Here is a 22,297-nt window from a genome sequence, read left to right as displayed (position 1 = left end):
TAAGGTGATAATTAAAGAACATTTAAAAGGCCGTACACCCTCCTTTTCATAATAACCTAATTATAATCTAATTATAACATAATTATAATCTTTTCTTAGCATTTAACAATAATATAAATTTTATAAATTGATGTTTAATTTGCCTTTATAAATGGTTAACAATAAGATCAGATAACAGAAAACCTACCTTTTTAATTTCACTATTAAAAAGGTTTTTTAATTCGTTACTTTTTGATTATACATATTCCTATACCTAAAACAAATCGTTTTTAAGTTATTTAGATTTAGTTTTAAAGCGTATATTTTTCTGCTTTTTAACCAGTTTTTAACCTATGACCACAGATAACACATAATCCAGATGGCTCCTTACGTGTTAAAAATTGTCACCCCAATTTCACTCCAATTTGGAAAAATATTGGAGTGACGTTTGAATAATCTGAAATTTTTAGATTCCTTTTCTAACTTTTTTGGGAGGTTTTGCTTCTCTTGCACAGATGTCGCTTGCACTTCAGTTGCGTGGTTGCCAAACGTTATATCGAAATATATTTCATTTCATTATGAATATATAAAATTAAAAATTATGTAATTTATAAACATGAAATAGATATGGATGTTAGGTAATACCGGATGTTAAATTAATATATAAATATTTAACTTAATACGTACATTATTATTTTATTAATTTATCGTCACACGTCATTTACCAGTTGCCTAATTACGAAAAGTTTCATATGATATTAACCTCAAAAATGATCTTTGAAAACAAACAACAACAAATAACTCAAAGAAATAACTACATAATAATAACTGATAATAATGACTTTTAATGGTATAAAGGCTGATGAAGGTAATTATAAACATTATTTTGAGTTTGTTTAATAAAATATAGGATACAATATAACTAAGCAAAATCAAACAGTTTTAGACAACCAATACAAGATTCAGAACTCGGCATCGCGATAAACAAGTAAAATTGTACATTCAGGAACTCGTTTAAATATTATAGGTAAGTAATATTTTCACAAAAGTAAACATAAAGTAATATAGAATATTAACTGTGATAAAATGTTAATTAGTGACGTATATTTATTCTAATCACATTTAAATTTAAACTCAAAATTTTCATAAAGAAAATGATAATTTTTCATAGATATAAAGTAAATAATATTACATATTTCAGGTTGATTGAAGAATAATCTACAATTGATTAGAGCCTATGACGATGCGAAGATAATTAATCACCTAACTTTAAGAAACCAGCCTAAAGAAGTTTACATGCATCTCATCTAACCATTATAGGTAATAATTTACAAAATTAGTCATTTTTGATTATAATATTATGGTACTTAGGTACATTTTATCTTCTAGATCAGTAGTGATTTTTCATAATTTGAATGAACTCACAGATAGCAATGGGGCACCCTCAATCGAAGCAGTATTACAAAATGTGAAATAAAACTGTAGTACATATTGCTCTATAAAATTTAATAGAAATAAATTTATTTATGAAAATTAATGAAGTTTTATCTTTCCTAGGAAAAAAAATAACAATTATATTTTGAACAATTAATTTAGAACATTAGAGTTAAAAAAATATATGTGTTAGAAATTGTACACATATTTTTAACTCTATGTTATTCTAACTTAGAATAACATATTTTTAATAAAATTGCGCTTATACTTTATACTTTTTGCTATTATATCAATAAGAACTAACGTAAGGAGCAATTCATTTATACTATAAACACACATGCATATTTTTTGATCTTTTTAAAACCAGTGAATAATGTTGAAATATGCTACACCTATTAATTCTTATTAACTAACTTTATAGCTAGACAGTTGAAAATTTTACAGATAATGTATCTATGTTGCCGCTATAAGAACAAATACTAAAAACAGAATTAAATAAATGTTTATAAATAAAAAGTACTTCTCACTCTAAACATTATCGTTTAAGTAAGAATTTTACACAGAATATTGAAGTCCTCGAGTGGCCGTGTGGTTAAAGGCGTTAGGATTTGAAGGCGTTGAGACGTAGTGAGGCAGGTTCGAATCGTAGGCAAGGTGACTTTTTCTTAATCTTTTTTTTTATTTTTACATATTTTTACATATTTATTTTTACTTATTTATTATTGATTAATACAATTTTTAGCAATGTATTTCTTCATTTTTTTAAATTACTTACAAGCGCATTCAAAATTTCAGCTAAATCGGAAAAAAGTTTACAATAATATAATGTCTGATGTTGTATAGATAATGTGTGAATGGTACATTCAATGATAATGAACTCCTTCGTGCAGCGAGTCCGACTCGCACTTGGCCAATTTTTTTTGTTAATTGAAACGTTTAGAATTTGAATATTCGTTCAAAATTTTTTTTAATAAATTTATTTATGATAAACAATTTATTAATGAAAATAATATGACCGAATTTCCTGGAAAGTTTTTCAAATTTGTACATATGAAAACCTAGCTTTTTACCACTTATCATAGAAAATCTCTATTCCTTCCCTTATCACGGAATAATAAAGGAACGAACCATATGCGACAAAGATAGAAGATTTAGATATGTCGTTACTGTCTTTTTGTTTTTAACGGATATTTTAAAAGGCGGGTAATTTACCTTTGACTGTCTTTGATTATAACTGTGTGTGATTAGTGATAATAAAATTATTATTAAAATGTCTGGTAATAAGTGCCAATTTTATAATTGTGGATTTCTCGGAAATCAGGTGTACATATGTTTAAGTTTCCTGCGTCAAGAGATCCTAATTTATGTACAAAGTGGATAGAAAATTGTGGTGAGTTCATTCATATAGAATTTTTTTGCACATTTTGTATGTAAAAATACGGCGTTAAGTTACCTTAGAAATGGTGATCGATGGCTTTTACCATATACCGTATGATCGAAAAAAACGGCGTCAGCGATGGCTATGAAATGAAGATCGCTGTCATTTGATATGTAAAATTATATGGGGAATGTCATCGACCATCATTTCCAAGCCAATCGGACGCCTTTTTTGGATCATACGGTATAATTTAACACATTAAGAATTGTCCATCGTTATTTCTTTATCTATGCAAAGTTTATGATGGATAAATCAAGTAATTAAGTGGATATAAATTATAAATGAATCAGTGAACATAAACTGTTATAAATTATAAGTAATGCAATTATTGAATATACCATACGATCGAAAAAAAAAAACGGCGTGGGAGTGGGCTTGGAAATGAAGCATATATAGATTAATTGAAAGCATTTTATAAAAATATATAGTTATACAGGGTGTCCCCCAAAAAGTTATACATTAAAGTTGTTTTTGTAATGGAATACCCTATATATTAATTGATTTTTGGATTCCAGGAAAAATAAAGGTGTGTTTTATTAAAGAAGCATGTGCCTTGAATGTAAGGATTTTGACATATTTCACATTTTGTGAAAATGAAGAATAAAATTTAAATTTCAATAACAGCTATCTATATTGTAATTTATCCTGTATAGCCTGATATTTAGTTACAATAACCATAATATGTTAAACCAAATTAAAATGTGACAGGAAAAGTTATACAGGGTGGGACAAACTTATATTGAACATTTATCACTTTGAAAAGCAAGTTACTCCTTTATTTTAAATGGAACACCCAGTATATTATTTCCGTGTTCAATGGGGAATTCTATATCTTCAAAATATTATTAAGGTTGCCTACCCCTCTAACAAAGATTTTCCTAGATACTTTCATTTTATGATTTTGCGTCAGTAGATCTTTTATTATTTGAAAAAATCTAGGTGGCTGTGTTAATTTATCAAAAATTAAAGGATGTAGTATAAAATACTGTAATAAAAACATACGTTTAAAACATATATTAATTATCACAGAATTAAAATTAGATATAAATGTATAATTATATAACAAAAATTTGAATCTAAAAGTAGAATCATATCAATTCTTTCTGATGTAGGATAAGTTTCTATTTTCGGAAAATTTCTTAGATTTTTTTTTGTTTCAACTGACGAACTGACACAAAATGATAACTAGTTGCTAAAGTTGAACTAATTTGACAGCTATGTTGAAGTAACGTCAGACATATCACAGCCACCCTAGATTTTATCAAATAATAAAGATCTATTCACACTAAATCATAGAAATGAAAATATCTAGGAAAATCTTTGTTTGAGGGGTAGGCCGGCAACCTTAATAGTATTTGGAAGTGACATGAATTTCCCATTGAATATCGGAATAATATTCTGGGTGATTCAATTAAACTAAAGGAGTTATATAGGGTGGGTATTAAAGGAGTTATACAGGTTATACCAATGTTCAACATTAATTTTGCCCCACCCTGTATAACTTTATGGGTCAGGTTTTAATTTGATTTAAAGTGCAATAGAGTAAATTCCAATTTAGGTAGTTTTTCTTGAAATTTAAAAATTGTTCTTCAAAATCTTAAGTAAGTCTAAAACCTTAGGGTACGAACATAGTGGAGGCAAGTTTCTGCTTTCCGGCAACCGGCGCCGTCTCTGGGGACCTATTCTTGACCACTCGCATCACCAAATATCGCTCGCATCTCGCATCTCTTAAAAAGCCATATAACAATACACAGATGCGTAACTTTGCGTATATGCATCACGTGTATTGTATATGGCTATTTCGGAGATGCGAGAAGGATTCGGAAGTAGATAATTAAGAGGAAATTTACCTGATTAACTAACCTAACCTAACCAAACCATATTCAAACGCCGCGCCCGCCTCGCCGGGGCCGCACATAGATGTATTTGGTTTATAAACCTGGCCAAAAGTGATATTTTTTTATTTTCATTTTTTATCTTAACTTAATACAAATCTATAAATACTAAATGTAAGCACGTTTATTAGTTATTAGCTTTTTTAAGTCGTAAATTGACTATCAAATAAATAATATATTTCAGTTAAAAGTATGACTTATCTGATAACCCATAAAAGTAAGTGTATTCTGAATATTTCTAAGATTATAAAAATAGTGGAATTGTTTGTAGTGCTTTTTTTGCAAATTGTTCATAATAACTGTCATGATGGATACAGAGCCAGCTTTGTTTGTTTGCTTTGTTCTGTTTTATGCCATATTTTTTATTTTGAAACGTTTCCTTCTATTCTATTTTTTTATGTTTTATATTTAAAAAATCAGTGGCATTTTTATAAGGTGTAAGACTATTCGGCAATATTTCACATGGAAATTAGTATCCGTTCAATGCTTAAAGTCTCCAGCATTGGAATATGCACAAAAATCTTCCCAATATTTGCGACTGCCAAAAAAAGCATTGATTTAAATAGATTCTTAAAGGAAATAGTCTTTACCCTATTAACACCCATCCTCGCTCAAATATCGTCTATAATATACAAATTACTTTCTTGTTCTAGCATCCTCATCCAATTGCATGGTTTTGCACAGAATGGCCCTATTTGATCGGTGGAAAGGGTTTCAGAGTAGAGGAAAAAATATTGTGTGGGAAAAACAAAATGGGGTTCCATATTAGCAACCTGTCCTCTAATTAATAATTAATATTACTAGCAAAAAAGCAAAAAAGTCATGAAACATAATTTTGGCCAACTTTTAGTTCTTAATACCCCCTGTGCGCCGTCGGCGCGTGCAAAAGCAGAAATAAATAAATTTTCGTTCCGGTAAAAGCGAGAACGCCGATGAACGCTGGTTGACGGTGCCTGCCTGCTTTCACTGGGAACTAGCCGATTTGATAACACGCTTTAATTTTTCAAGGTTATAAGCGCGAGGCGTGACCTTGGCGCGGCGCTACGATGTAACCATATACAGGGTGTCCCAGAAATAAGTGCAAGTATTTTAACTTAACTGGTAGTATAGTTCAACCCCAGAAACACGCCTATGAGGTTTTTTTCTGAATAATTTTTTTTTTGAAAATTCGGAATTTTTGAAAATATTTTTGAATTTTTGTAATTTTTTTAGTTTTATTTAAAAAAATAATTTCTTGATAATATGGCAACATAGGTAGTAGATTAAATTTACAAGAAAGAAAATCCAGAAAAGATCCAGTGGTTCTCAAACAAATCTCGTCGTTTTATTGACTACAATAAAACGACGGAAAGCAGCATATTTTGGTCATATTTTTCGAAATAACAATTATAGTTTCCTACAGCTGATCGTTGAGGGAAAGATTGAAGGACGACGAGGCATCGGGCGTAAACGGTTTTCCTGGTTGCGGAATTTGCGCCAGTGGTTTAATATAGAAGAGGCCAGTGTAATTATCCGTTTGGCTCAAGACAGGGAGGAATTCCAATTGATGGTCGCCAACCTCCGATGAGGAGAAGGCACATGAAGAAGAAGGTTCTCAAAATTTTAGCAGAAAATATTTTTTTTTTGGAAATTTTCAAAGTAAAATAACTCCATTATTTTGGACTTGAAAAACGATAAAGAAAAAATATGTTTCTTTTATCGAGATCTACCACCCTTTAAAATACTTGCACTTATTTCTGGGATACCCTGTTTATAACAATACACGTGATGCGTATACGCAAAGTTGCGAACGATGTCAAGAATAGGTGCCCAGATTGGCGCTGACTACCAGTAAGCGGCAAACCTGCTTGCACTGTGTTCGCACACTTACATTTCAGTCATATACTTCCCTAATAAAACACACCTCTATTTTTCTCTTAGAATCTAAAAATTAGTTAATAAAGGGGGTATTCCGTTACAAAAAAAACACAAATTTGATGTGTAACTTTTTTTGGGGACACCCTGTAGAACTCGTGCGCAGAATTAACTTACATATGCTCACAAAATTTCATTTCAATACGAACTGGTCGTTCTCCTTGGAGCCTCCGAGTCGTATGAGAGGCGCCACCCTGTATAATTTTTATATAGTTGCACTTTAATAAATTGTTAGTTAAAACTAACAGTCCTACGAGTGTGGAATTTTGTACAGGTGGATTTTGGACATTCATCTCCTAAGAGAGTGAAATAAGGGATGAAAATTTGTACAAACATTTGTTAAAATCGGGTTTAGAAGTATGAAATTCTGTTTGTTCCTTATGTAACGTAATTTAGCAATAACAAGCAATTTTTTTTTCAGAACGTCCACACCTCATTTCACCCCGTTAGAGGGCGAATTTCCAAAAATTGTTCCTGAGTGCTAAATTACGTTACATAAGGAACGTCTGCGCAAAATTTCATACTTCCAAAACCGATTTTAATGAATTTTTGTACAAATTTTCATCCCTTAATTCTTATGGGGCGAATGCCTAAAATTCGCTTCTGAGTACTCATTTCATCACTTGAGGAACCTCTGTGCAAATTTTCATACTTCTAGGACAGATTTTTTTCAGAAAGTTCACCCCTCATTTCACCCCCTTAGAGGGAAAATTTCGAAAAATTGCTTCTTAGTGCTAAATTACCTTATATAAGGAACGTCTGCGAACAATTTTATACTTCTAAAACCGATTTTAACAAATTTTTGTACATATTTTCATCCCTTATTTCTTAAGGGATGAATGCCCAAAATTCGCTTCTGAGTATAACTTTCATCACTTGATGAACCTCTGTGCAAATTTTCATACTTCTAGGACAGATTTTTTTTCAGAACGTTCACCCTTCATTTCACCCCCTTAGAGGGAAAATTTCCTAAAATTGCCTCTTAGTGCTAAATTAAGTTACATAAGGAACGTCTACGCAGAATTTCATACTTCTAAAACCGATTTTGACAAATTTTTATACCAATTTTCATCCCTTATTTCTTAGGGGATGAATGTCCAAAATTCGTTTCTGAGTACTCACTTTCGTCGCTTAATTAACAATTTCCAAATTTCAAACTCCTCGGACTAATTTTAAAAAAGTATACAAAATTTCACCCCCAGTTTCACCCCTTAGTAGAAGAATTTCCTAAAATCGCTTTGTATAATCGAACTGTTAAGTTACGCTACTTAAGGCACCTCTGTGCAAAATTTCGTAGTCCTAGGACATGCTTTTTTTTGTATACAAAAGTACCCCCCATATCACCCCCTTAACGAGCGAATTTCCAAAAATTGCCCCTTAGTGTTCAATTACGTCAGTCAAGGAGCACTCGTGAAAAATTTCATACTCTTAAACCAGATTTTAACAAATTTTTATGCAGCTTTTCATCCCTAATTTCACCCCCTTAGCGGTCGAATTTTCAAAAAATCCCTTCTTAGTGCTCATTTACATCACTTAAGGAACCTATGTGCCAAATTTTATTTATTACTATATAGATAACCTTTACCCTTATTTTCAGCTAATGAATATTAAGAGACAAATAATAAAAATAAAATCTAAATTATAAATTCATGGCTATAAATAGCATATATATTCATCTAGAAATTCTGACTTTCAAACATCCACTGCGACTAGTATTTTCATATCCAATTGTATAGTATTAAAGTCCGAATATACATTTTCCTGGGTTTGACCGGGAATTTGCTTATAAATATGAACAACCGGCTACGTCGCTTCACATCGCGTGGCCGTGGTGTGGCTCGAAATTCGTTCGTTTTAAAAATATTATTAGATTTGGCTATAGGCGCCCTCTGTGTCATTAATAGGGAACTGTCTCATCGAAAACATGCTGTTCCGTAAGCAATGGCCATCTGGATTATGTGTTATCTGTGCTATGACTTTAAACGTCAAGCGCTGTAATATATCTGTCCATGTCAATGACTAAAGAATTCAAGGACAAATAACACCCTAGAGCAAATTGTTACCATGGCACCAAACAGTGCCGTGACCATATTTTTTTCTTAACTTAGCTAGTTGAAGGGATATTTATATTTTTGATAAATGTTTTGACTACGCCCATGGGGTAGGTGGTGGCATCATACTAATTAATTACGAAAAAAACGTATTAAAATGTTAACAAAAGGTACAAAACAAGTATAGACGTATAGCACACATCAAGTACATATAATAGAAAAATAACGATCGAATTCAATAAGAAAACTTAAGAAAACGCTAAAAAGGTGGAGCGGACTGTTTATTTACCTATGAAACGTAACTCCTGGCTCTTTCTTGTCACTGCTGCTTTTACATTTGAAAGCTGAACAACTAATCAGCATTGTAATACAGTTTATACAAAGTTCACTACACCTGAACTATTAAAAAATTGCTAAAATTGTTGTTGGTGACCAGCTGATGATTCATTGTTTGCCACCAAAAGAAAAGGTGTCTAAGGTCACAAATTCTGCTGCAGCCCGGATATGGGCGTTACATGTCCTTATATTCTTTAGTCATTGGTCCATGTCATATTGCAATACTTTGTTAAAAATCAGTGTCAGTATGATTATTCACCTAACCTAAATCGAACTGTCGGCGTTGTGCTGTATTTTCGATACAATTAAGATTAAGGCTATTGTACTATTGTTTTTTACTAGTACTAGTACTTTGTGGGGTAAGATAACAACAAATTGTTGTTAGAATTGATTATAGTATATTAAGTTAACAAAATAAACCTGCTTGTGTATAATACCGGATATACCGGGTGTTGCATCGTCGGACGAGACATAGGAGATCCCATGTAAATTTGAATTGGGTCAATTATTGGCTTCCCTAATTATATTAGAGAATAATTCTATTCAGGTTTATTGAATAGCACTAAAACCCACATTCAAAAGAATAACTTTAGATATTTTTGATTAGCTCGTTTACAAGTTATCGCCGATATCTTTTTAAATATTTCTCCTTTCTTATGGCCCTGTATTTACTTATGAGCACCAATCAAGGTAAAAGATAACTGTCAAATGAAGTTGAAGAAATTTACTTATTCAGTGCTTTATTATTACTGAAAACTCATTCCTACATCGGAAATCTTAAAGATGTATTTATAAATACAAATTAATATGAATTAAAGTAAAATAAAGTAATCAATTACAAGGTTAATTGTAGTATTATTACAATATTCAATAACTTATTAATTTGGGCACTATTAAATTGTTAGAACTTTAGGATTTAAGATGTTCAAATATTCCTCCATCAACTGCTAGACAATAACCCAGGCGATCATAAAATTCTCTTCTTACATTCGCTAGTTGGTAAACTGAAATTCTATTGTATTCGGCAGAAATAGCATTTTTTAACTCGTCTAGATTTGGGTATTTTTTATCCTTGAATATCCTGTTTTTTAAATGGCCCCAGAGAAAGAAATCATTTGGCGAAATATCAGGAGACCTTGCTGGCCAATTTACTGTATGATTTAGGCCAATAACGTTTCCGTTAAAACTATTGTCTAAATATTCCCGAACAGCCAGGGTACTATGTGCCGGGCAGCCATCCATTTGGTACCAAACTTCCTGATTTTCCCTATCGACATCATGTAAAGCAGGTAAAATATGATTTTCGAGTAGTTCCAAATAATATTCTGCATTTAAATTTCGCGTAAGAAATAATGGCCCGATAATATTATGTCCGAATATCCCTGCCCAAACATTTACTTTCTGTGGATATTGCGTCCTTGTTTCGACAAACCTGTGTTGGTTTTCTTTGTTCCAATATCGATAATTTTGAACATTGGGTTCATTATTTAAGGTAAACGTGCATTCGTCAGTGAAACATATGTTTTTAAAAAATTCCCTATCCGTGTTTGCTCTTTTCATCATATCAAAACAAAACGCCTGCTGCCGTATTTCGTCCCCATCTCGTAGCTCTTGGTGCTTTTCATATTTGAAGGAATAGTATTTATGTCGTTTCAAAATTCGAAACGCTGTAGTGTGATCTATTCCTATTTCATCCTCAAGTTTTCTTGTGCTGATCTTTCCATCGTTCTCTTCCACGCACAATAAAACTTCCAAGTCGGTATCATTTCTTGCATCTTCTCTTTGTTCCTGCTTTGCTTCACATCTGCAGTTATTTATTAGGGTACCTTTGGTCTCAAATCTCTGGATATTCCTTGCGATTGTAGATTTTCCAGGTATCGGTCTATTCGGATACAGAGCAGCAAACATGTCCGACACCTTTTGATAACTATTTCCTTGATAATATCATTTAATCATCAATACTTTTTCTTCGGTAGTGTAATTCATGGCTAATATTTTCGATGTAGGTATGAGTTTTTAATAATAATAATAAAGCACTAAATAGATAAGTTTCTGAAATGACAACTTCATTTGACAGTTATCTTTTACCTTGACTGGAGCTCATAAGTAAATACAGGGCCATAAGAAAGGAAAATTTTTAAAAAGAAATCAGCGATAACTCGTTAACGGACTAATCACAAATATCTAAAGTTATTCTTTTGAATGTGGGTTTTAGTGCTCTTCAATAAACCTAAATAGAATTATTCTTTAAAATAATTAGGGAAGTCAATAATTGACCCCATTAAAATTTACATGGGATTTCCTATGTCCCGCTCGACGATGCAACACCCGGTTATAGCACCTATTACCCCAAATTCAATGTACCCTTTATTTACCCATTGGATATATACCGGATGCAAAAAAAATATTTAACCAAATTTCAATATATACCCATGTTTATTTGCAACCGCAATCACTGCTGACAATGGACTTGACAACATCATGGTTAGACATAATAGAGCTCAAATTAAAGTGTAATATAGATTATTTACATATGTATAGACACAATACATCAAATCTAAGAAATAAGTGGGAACTCTTTAATAGTGTACTGCTACAGTCAAACTTGATTTTTAATAAATCTTATATTTTAATACTTATTACTTATTATCAGAATATTTGTTTCGTAAAAATCCATAATGGAACTTGGAAACAGAATATATCATTCGGACAATTTATACGAGTATAGTAATTTATTAATTTTACTATTCAGTGTGAGTCTTAAATAAGTGTAAATATTTCCAGGGCTGGTAGATCTCGATAAAAGAAACATATTTTCTCTTTACCGTTTTTCAAATGCGTCCAAAATAACCGAGTTATTTTACTTTCAAAATTTCCAAAAAGAAATAATTTTTTGGTCAAATTTTGAGAACCACTGGATCTTTTCTGGGTTTTCTTTCTTGTGAATTTAATCTACTACCTAGGTTGCCATATTATCAAGAAATTTCAAATTCAAGAATTAACAAAAAGACCCCGTATATGAATAATTATTATTCATGTAGTGTTAAAGTGCTTTAATTAGTTTAAATATTATGTTTTATTTTTTTGCTTCCAATGAAAATGAAAGATTGAAGCGTTAAGTGATTTATCTGAGACGGTATGCCTATTTTAAATCATTATTCTTTGGTTATTTCCTTTGCTATTGATTAATAAAACTAAAATAATGCTGAAACTAATACTAATGAACGAATACTAATTTATACATGAGTAGTATATGTGTCTATAAACTAGTACTGGTATTCAATCATATATCAAAATGTGTGCTTTTAAGTTCTAACTAGTATTACTAAGACACCAAAATATTTTAGCATAATTATTTATGGTCATTGATATTCAAAACTACCTAAATTATTAATATATGCAAGGTCAAGACAAATAAATATTTAATATTTGTTAAGCTGTACAATGTCTGTCGTAATGGCTGACTGAAACCAGTAGGGAAAGCGGAAATTTTACAATACATTAAAATTAACATAATAGGCCACACATTGGATACAGAACAAAGATTCTAAAATTACGGAATTTTAAATTTGATTTGGCAAGTCATAACTGCCAAAATCATTAGTTCCGTTTAAACATTCGGTTTTATTAACTAATAAAATATTTTTGTTCAAAGTCAATAAAATCCAAAAATTTAAATTAGCGCTAAAAAATGGTTGCGTAAGTGATAAATATTTCTAGTGGTTTAGTATGGTAGATGAAATAAAAGTATTTTAAATTAACGCCTCCTTCTTTTTATAATGGACTACGAACTTGTGTCCACATCGACGATTCAGAAGGATGCACGCTGAATCGACTCGACTCGACTGGTTTCGGTATACATAGAAATAAATGAATAGTCAACCGGTCCGAAGCAGTGTGCCGACCGGTCTGATGGCTATATTTAATTCTATGTACCAAAATCTTCCAATAAGTCTTAGTCGAGTGGATTTAGTGCCGCGTCCTCATTTATTAGATATCCGATCTCCAACAGGCGTATACCAGTCCCAATCAATTTTACATCCTTGCCTTGGAATAACAGAAACACAGATCTGATCTCCAGACCTCCACCCATTCAAACATTAATATCATCTAACATATCTAACTTCGCTAATACTTTAGGCTGATGATAGCCCGTTTAGTAGGGATACAGTAGAATCAGGATTGGCATCATCTCAGGAAATGGCGAAAACCAAACAAAATCGTTGGATTGATATGTTGGAGAGTATTGACATGTCCAAAAGCAGCAGAACGGCTTGGTAACTGCTCAAGCGACTCAGTAATGATCCTACTGCGCCCATAGTAATACCAAGTGTTACTTCAAATGAAGTCGCCCCGGTCAGATGCAACTGATAGAAGAAAGGATAAAATAAACAAAGTCCGATAATACCCTGAAACAAATGTTCCGTCCACTAAGTATACTTTGGAGGAACTGAGAGCTACTACTAAAAAGTGCAAAACCGGCAAGACACCCTTGATGGCCTTTTTGTGGAACAGATAAAAATATTTTGAACCTGCGACTATGGATTGGCTTCTGAAACTCTAAAATAACTGTTTAGTGCAGCAGCAGATTCCCAAAATGTCGAGCCACAACAATCTGGATTTAGACGAAATAAAAATTACACAGCACAAATCCTTAATCTTACACAAAATATCGAAGATGGTTTTGAGCGGGGTTTGGTTGGGCGCAGTGTTCGATCTCTCCGCAAAAGATCTCTCCGCATCTTACGATGCTGTGCATTATAATCTCATGTTACAGATGTTTACGATACAAGTGATTAACAGCATCATTAAGATACGCGTGTGAAAATTTATCTTATGGAGTTAACTCGTGTATTGTATAATATTTTATCTACGTCTAACTATAAAAACACACAATGAATTTTAAAAATTATTGTACTTAACTATATACCTATCCTAAAAATCAATTAACTTAATACCTTTGTTCAAATAACACCATGCATGGCAATGTCAATATGACAGTAAATAATATTGATATCAATAGTTTAAAAAATGAGCGATTCGGAAAGTATTCCCTCTGACATTGAAGAAGAGGCATTCAGAGCCATTTCTGGATTGCTTCCAGCAAGATCGAAACAGAAGTATGAATATAGCTACTCTAAGTTTGAAAAATGGTGCATCGAAAAAAAGTACACAACTATGGAAATGAAAAGGTACTCATAACATATTTTTCCAATTTATCCGCTACTTATAGCCTTCGTCTCTTTGGGCTTTCTATTCAATGATACATACTATGATATCTATTAAAATGAATATACAGGGTACTACAAATTCGAGGTACGAGCATTGGTATCTCGGAAACCGTAATAGATACGAAGATAGTTAAATTGGGGCAAAGTCGCGCCTTGAGATGTTCACCAAGATGCCATCAAAAAAGTTTTAAAAATTTCAAGGATTGCTGAGTTTGTTGTGTTGAGTTAAAAACGGATTTTTGGAAAATCAATTTTATTTTTTCCTGTCGTTACTTTTTAGAAAATCAAAAAACTAATTACATATATTCTCATAGCCACTTTATTAGGGCTATCTGATAGTACTTTTAGATTTTCAAATTAGCTGATAATTTGTGAGATACAGAGATCAACTTATTTTTTTAAAATACGGACCTGCATTTTTTATTTGAGTTTTTAAAAGAACTCAGTCTCCTGAGTATAATGATATGCCACACTTGATACTTTTTTTTGTTTTGGGTATCTTAATAACAACAAAACTAGTTAATTATTATTTAAAATAATTTCAAGTACGACTCTGGTTTTTTTAAATTATTTAATTTTATTATATTCATCGCAACAATATTGACGGCGCTAATTAACATTGAATAAGGAAAATCGAGCCAATTCAAAGATTCAAATAAATATTATCCAGGTCAACAATTTAAAGATATTAGTTTTAACTTTTTTTATTGTGAATTTGGAATCTCAGTATATGATCTAATAATATTCATAATATTAATCGTAGTTGCTATAAATAAATCAACTTCTATAAACTAGTATCTAATGCTCTACATGTTTGAAAAGGTTACCACCTATGGTTACCACCCTTCCTAATGCACAAATTTATTTTTTGTTCAATCTTATTTATAGCTCTTTGAACATAACGTCTTGTTATAGTTCCGAATGCATTTTGTACTCTTTATTGTAAATGTTGAAATGTATTGATTTCACTTTTACAAATGACGCCAAGTAATACCCCTTTAGTTATTGCATTTGATTTTATTCAATTGATTCGTATTCAGTGTTTTACCCCACCTCATTGTTAAGTTTGAAAGATTTACAATATTGTAACGATGAATAGATTAAATCTTTAAAAAAAAAACAGAGCCGGACTTGAAATTAGTTTAAATAAATTATGTTCAAATGTCCGAAACAAAAAAAATGTTAAGTGTGGCATATCATTGTATTCAGGAGACCGAGTTCTTTCAAAATCTGAAATAAAAATGCAGGTCCGTATTTAAAAAAATTAAGTTGGCCACTATATCTCACAAATTATCAGCTAATTTAAAAATCTAAAAATACTACCAAATAGCCTTAATAAAGTGGCAATGAGAATGTGCAATTAGTTTTTTAATTTCCTAAAAAGTAACGCCAGGAAAAAATAAAAATTATTTTCAAAAAAATCCGTTTTTTCCAAAAAACTCGGCAATCTTTGAAATTTTTATAACTTTTTTGATGGCATCTTGGTGAACATCCCAAGGAGCAACTTTGCTCCAATTTAACCATCTTCGTATCTCTTACGGTTTCCGAGATACCAATGCTCGTACCTTGAATTTGTAGCACCCTGTATATGCTTGATCAGGCATTTATTTGAAAGATTGTTCAAACTGTATCATTAACATTTATAATAATATATTTATAATAATAATATGTTTTCATGTTTTTATAATTATTATCAATAGAGCATCTTATTTGTATTTAGTAGGTATTTAGTGCAAAATAAATGTTTTACAAAGTATCTTTTTCTCTTTGGTAGTCATCTACACAAGGAGTGCGGTAATGAAAATGCGTGAGTTAAGAAGCTCTTAACACACTCAAATTGCGTGAGTTAAGAGCTTCTTAACTTACTTCTCCAGAATCGTACCACTCTACCTTCATAGGTAAATAATAGTATCAATCACTTCCACTCCGCGTCGACCGCTAAACGACCCGTTCGTGGCCCTACTATTATTTACATAGGAAGTAGAGCGGAGGGAGATTCATTCCAAGTTCAAGACTCTTCCGGTTCTAGTTCGAAACGACCCGTGTGTGCTCGCTCTTAGGGATTTTGCGAGGGTTTTTGTTTACTGATTTACGGTGTACTGCGTCTTACTTTTTTATTTCAATTAATTTAATAAAGAATAGTAATACGTATAATTACAGATATTTACTCTCAATAATTATGCATTTATTCTGTCTTACTTATAAGGTTGGTATTTAAATATTTTACAATACAATTTTATGAATATTCAATATAATACTACTTTAAATGATCTAGATAAACAAGAATATTATTTTTTCTTGAAAAAAGTATGTGCCTTTCGCCGCTGGAAAATAAATCTACACAATAAAAAAGTTATTTTTGAAAACACAACTTTGTTGAACCCAAACGGAAATCAGCTTGTTAGTGGCTTCTAAGTGTTTGGCAGATGCGTCTACTATAAACCATTCTGTTAAAACGACGTAATGTCGGGTTTTGGGCGAAACATTAAAGGAAATATAATGAAAAGAATGGATGAAATTTCAAACGAAGTAACGAATCACATCGATGAACCATAACGACACATCGCATCAACCGCATCATAGTGCGTGCATGGATGCATGGACGTATCACTGTATAGTATGGGACTTAACTTAACTATAGATGGCAGAGAATTACGTTTTTTTTATTATTTATATTACATTGAATTAAAAACATGTCTTTAAGTTTATCGGTTCTTCCATTATAATTTTTGCATTATTAAAATTTACTCCTTATTGTTTTATGCCCAATCCACTTCAAAGGCGTTTTAAAAATGTATTCGCCAATTAAGTATGTCTCTCAAAAAACAGATGCAACTAGATTGAATATACCTTAAATTAAAGATTGTACCTATTATATATGTATTCAAAAATATCAAGAAAAATTATTTACCAAACTAAAATATATTTTTAGTTAAATATAATATATAGATATGTAAATAAGAATAAGGTAAAACAGAAGTTTTCGCGTTATTCATTATTCTCTCTTCAAGAACTCTGTTTTTATGGAAAATACCAATTAAAAGAAATAAATTAGTTAAATTAGAGGCCTTTGCTTGTCCTTATTTATAACCGCCAATTGACTAATCTATTTAGGTCATGTTCAATAAAAAGAAGAGGTTACTAACTTGTTCTAACCTCTTTTCTTTTTATCGGTGTAATAATAAATTATTTTAAACATTTTGTGATTATTATCTCAAAATTATAAATACATATTCCCTTCACTTTGATAAAATAGATGTTTAGTTCCTGAATATAAACAAATCTATTAATCACAACAGTAAGCATACATTGAGCTTAAGCTTATTATAACACTCGTTATAATACTCACAAATATTTATAAAAAATTTATAAATCAGTTTAAAACACATTCTCTTAGGTTTCAACCAAAAAAAATGTCTTTCCGATCTGTGAATTACAGTTTGAAACACCAGATTGATTGAAATGATGAAACACATTTCATTCATAAACAAACTAAAATATAATTTTATATAAAATAGCAGCCGATATAATATAAGCTTAGAGTAGAATACCGTTTGGAAGATTTAGTGTCACCAACTATGGTCATTATAAATACCACGTGAGTATCGAAAAAAACACAACTAGAAACTGCATTTAGAAACACATAAAAAAATTAGAAACTCAATAAAGAATAGTTCATCTAAATCAGGGATTGACAACAATGTTTGACCAAAAGAACACTGAACAGTGTTTGTTTTCAGAACTAAACGTATTCAGAATAACGATAATATTTTTTATCAGCCAAGTACCTATTAAAGTAAGCGTTTTTCAACGCAAAATTTCCTAATATCATGGTCCCATCTCAGGTTTTGTCTTCTTCTAGGTCTCATAATTCCTCGTGGATACCATGCTGTAATTGTTGTGGTCCATCTGTTCCGTCCTTCTTTCCAGATGTCCTGCCTATTGTCACTTGAGAGCTTTTATTCTGTTGATGACATCTATTACCTGGGTTTTGTGTCGTCTATTCTTTTACAGTTTCTCTTGGTTATTCCCGGCATATTTCGTTCCATTGAGCGTTGTGTGACTTGTAGTTTCCTTATAATGTCCGTTTTAAGAATCCAGGTTTCGCATGCATATGTAATGACTTACATTGGTACACATTGATGGAATGTTTTCTTCTTAGATAATGTGGCATTCTAGATTTGAATATGATTGAGTTTCTTCCAGAATAAGGGCTTCATGCTAACATAATTATTGTTCTGTTGACTTCTGATAGTAGAGATCCCGAGCTGTGTATTAGTTGTCCCAAATATTCTTCTACTTATTCCTTCTACTATTACTACTATTATATGCTTCTACTATTTCCAGTGTTATTTTATTTACTAGAATGTCTTTTCTGTCTACTAGTTCGTTTTACATTACTTTAGTTTTTGCCAAATTCATTTTAAGCCCTACATTATTTCTGGCTGTATTTAATTCGTTAATTTGTGCTTGTAGTTCTTCAGGACTGTTAGCAATTAAGACTATGTCATCAGCGAATCTTAGATGGTTACGATATTGTCCATTTATTTTTAATCCTTTGTTGGTCCAGTTCAGTTGACGGAAGAGTTCTTCTAGTGTTGCTGTAAACAGCTTTGGGGATATCGCGTCTCCTCCCTGTCGTACTCCTTTACCAGTTGGAAACCGAGGGGTAAACACATAGGGCAAAAAGTGTACACCTACATCCTCTATCCTTAGTACATCCCCTACATCCTCCAGTACATCCTCGGTACATCCCCTACATCTTCGTACATCCCCTAGTACATCCCCTACATCCTCGGTACATCCACTACATCCCCGGTACATCCTCGGTACATCCCCTACATCCTCTGTACATCCACTACATCCTCGGTACATCCCCGGTACATCCTTTTAGTTCTTATTCATATTATTATCAATCATATAGGTATAGATATCAATCAGAATACCGGGTATTGCAACGGCAGACCGTCTATAGGAAATCCCCTGTAAATTTGAAAGTCCCAGAATATTATCTCCCCCGTTTATTTTAGTGCAAAATTGTATTGCAACACTTTTATGAAGGTCCATATTATATGATAGACGTACATAAAAAATATGTACCTGTAGTTTACATCGAGGTTTACATTTAGCAGATTAAGATATATTTGGAAACGAAGTCCACAATATAGAGCCCACTCATAAAATCTCATCCAAAACTCACATTTCTCAAGCACCCCAAGTTTTGAGACTCGTTTTAGTACGAGTTCATTTCTCATGGTAGGTAGCGATTAAAATACCTTTTCCAGTTTTTTAACTATATCAGGGGGCAACGATAACATTAGCCAATCGAACTTTTTTATAAAAAAATTGTAGAGATTTAAGAATTCAAGTTATACAGCCTGTACCCGAAAATCGAACTTGGTAAATATTCTCAAAAAAAAAACTTTCAATGGAAACCTCCTAAAAACCTAATATTATTATTCTATTTTCAATTTAGAATAATTTTCGTGATGGACCGTTTTACGTATCTAAAATACTTTTCGAGATATACTTATCTTGGACACACTGTATATATTTCTTTAAAATTTTATTTGAATGGTAAAAAGAAAGTTAAAATTTTGAACGCTATTATCTCCGAAACTATTACAACTATCAAAAAAAAGGTGAAGCACGATTTCGACTTACATTTACTAGTAAGATATAAAAATTTACAGGGTGTTTTTTTTTTATTTAAAATAACAAAATTAAGGTTACTTTACTTCCGAAGAAACCGGAATTACTACTTAATTGTTATTTATGTGAGAGCCCATCTCCCACTTTATTACGAGCTTTATTATATATAAAATAGACAAACTAACAATACACAAAATTTCTCAAACCTGTACAATTTATTGGCAGTAATATAGTTGACACCTAGTATTTTTGTCGAAGAGTGAAACCAACGCAATCCGTATTTTAATTGCTATTAAATATTTACAGCTTTTTTAAAAAAAATAAAAACAGTTGTAAAAAAAATAAAAAAGTGATGGTCCGGCCTGAGATTTGAACCACGCACCTCTCGTTTACGAAGCGATGACCTCAGTCACGGAGCCACAGATACTCTTGCAAGAATAGCACAGCCACGCATTACTTTCTGCTGCAGACATAATTACCAGGTACATTCCGTAATTGCGCATGTCACTGTCTTACATTCCATACTCGCGTATGGCACTCGGAGTTTAATTGGTTTAAAATTCAAATCTGACCAATGGGCTTGTGCTAGGTGCCGTATACATGTACGGAATGTATAAATGCGTCCGGTATCGGCAAAAGGCAAGTTTTTAAATGGACCTTTAAGGCATTCGCATTTATGAACTTCGTTTTTGACGTATAGAGGGTACAATAATAATTATTTACACACACTTACCTTTAATTCACAACGCTTCCGTCACTATGCAATACAATATGAATACACATGCCAAACACATTTTTGCATAAACTTATACATACATTTTGAGGTTATGAGTAGGGGGGAGTCACAAAGTCTTAAGTATCGATATTTTTATCGACGCATCAAATAAAGGTCCATTTTCACTCCCATGAAATTTGTGCAAATCGGCTTGTGCAGCGTTTATTTAATAAATTCATTGAGAAAAACGGGTGTGCACAAGCTGATTCACATACGTGAAAACCGAGTAACGATATATTCGTCCACAAGTATCGATATAGCTATCGATATAACAGATACCGATATATCGCTTTATAAATAGTTACTTTATATCGTCAATATCTATATCTATCTATATTCTCAATATCGATATTCGAACCTATTAGATTTCGTACAGGGTGGTTGTAAAATAATGAATAAATATCAACATCTCGAGAACCACATTTTTTTTGGAAATCGCTCGGCCACGTCATTTTTATTTTTTCCGGGGCAGATTATGCAAAAACTGAATATTATACAGAGCGTCTCAAAAATGCTTTGTTCAAAACATTTTTAAATGGCAACCCTCGTGGCAACCTAATTATTATTTTTTTGCATTTTTGAATTGCCTTTAAAATTCTGAATATTTTCCATGTAAGTGCTGTATCCAAATCCAAGCTTTTTGGAGTTATTCTTATTTAAAAATTAAAAAGTGAAAAAAAAAAATCAGAAAAAAAAACTTTTTTAAGAGGATACCTTATGGAAAAAGTATTCAAAAGCCAACCCACAAATTTGGATGACTTGAAACATTGCATTCGGCGAACTACGCCCCAAATAATTCGAAATACATCGCCGGTAAATCCTCGGTACATCCCCTACATCCTCTAGTACATCCTCAGTACATCCCCTACATTCTCGGTACATCCCCTACATCCTCTAGTACATCCTCGGTACATCCCCTACATCCTCGGTACATCCCCTACATCCTCTAGTACATCCTTGGTACATCCACTACATCCTCGGTACATCCCCTGGAAATCCTCTCATGTGTACACCATAAATCCCTAAGTGTTCACCCCTCGTTGGAAACCCTGAGGATATTTTATATATCATTATACTCTTGCTTTGTCTTCTTTATATATATTGGCGAGAGTATCTATATAAGCCCTGTCAATACCTTGTTTCGCTAGGGCTTCTATTATTGCCGTAGAATATATCGAGTCGAAAGCCTTCTCAAAGTCTATAAATGCTATGACTAGTGGAAGGTCGTATTCTTTTGTTCGGCTGATAGTTTTTCTTAGTACATGCTGGTACATGTATGGGATAAATGGTGCTGAAGTCACTTCTAAAGCCTTCTTGTTCTCGTGGTTGTGCAGCGTCTAGCATGTTTTGTATTCTGTTGTTTATTAGTTTTGCGATTAACTTGCATGTTACTGGTAGTTGGCTTATTGGTCTATAGTTTCTGATGACTTCTTTGCTATCATTCTTAAGAATTAGAATTATGTTGGCGCTATTCCAGTCGTGCGGTATATATTTTCTACTTAGACAGCTGGCGTATATATTTGCTAGGTTTTCTAAGTTCTCCTACCGGCGTACTTAAGTATTTTAGCTGTTATTCCGTCGTTTCCGACTGC

At 32.1% G+C, this 22,297-nt stretch overlaps 1 protein-coding gene and 1 long non-coding RNA gene across 6 annotated transcripts in view; one reads left to right on the top strand and one right to left on the bottom strand.

Annotated features, from left to right (window-relative positions):
* LOC115877372 (ATP-binding cassette sub-family G member 4-like) overlaps positions 1-22,297 on the bottom strand; it is a 150,956-nt gene that overhangs the window by 88,643 nt on the left and 40,016 nt on the right. The window lies entirely within an intron of this gene.
* On the top strand, positions 344-1,423 carry LOC115877373. Of its 3 annotated transcripts, none has more exons than XR_004049338.1 (4): positions 344-847; positions 920-1,006; positions 1,181-1,299; positions 1,369-1,423. It is a non-coding gene; the product is annotated as an uncharacterized LOC115877373 (long non-coding RNA). The 3 variants fall into 3 exon arrangements; XR_004049339.1 differs by having other exon boundaries at positions 1,351-1,422; XR_004049337.1 differs by having other exon boundaries at positions 1,181-1,416.

Source organism: Sitophilus oryzae, unplaced genomic scaffold, assembly GCF_002938485.1.
Source record: "Sitophilus oryzae breed Bouriz unplaced genomic scaffold, Soryzae_2.0 scaffold_1447_pilon_pilon, whole genome shotgun sequence".
Classification (NCBI taxonomy): domain Eukaryota; kingdom Metazoa; phylum Arthropoda; class Insecta; order Coleoptera; family Curculionidae; genus Sitophilus; species Sitophilus oryzae.
The sequence above is the reverse complement of the archived record's forward strand: the minus strand, read 5'-3'. Positions and strand labels throughout refer to the sequence as shown.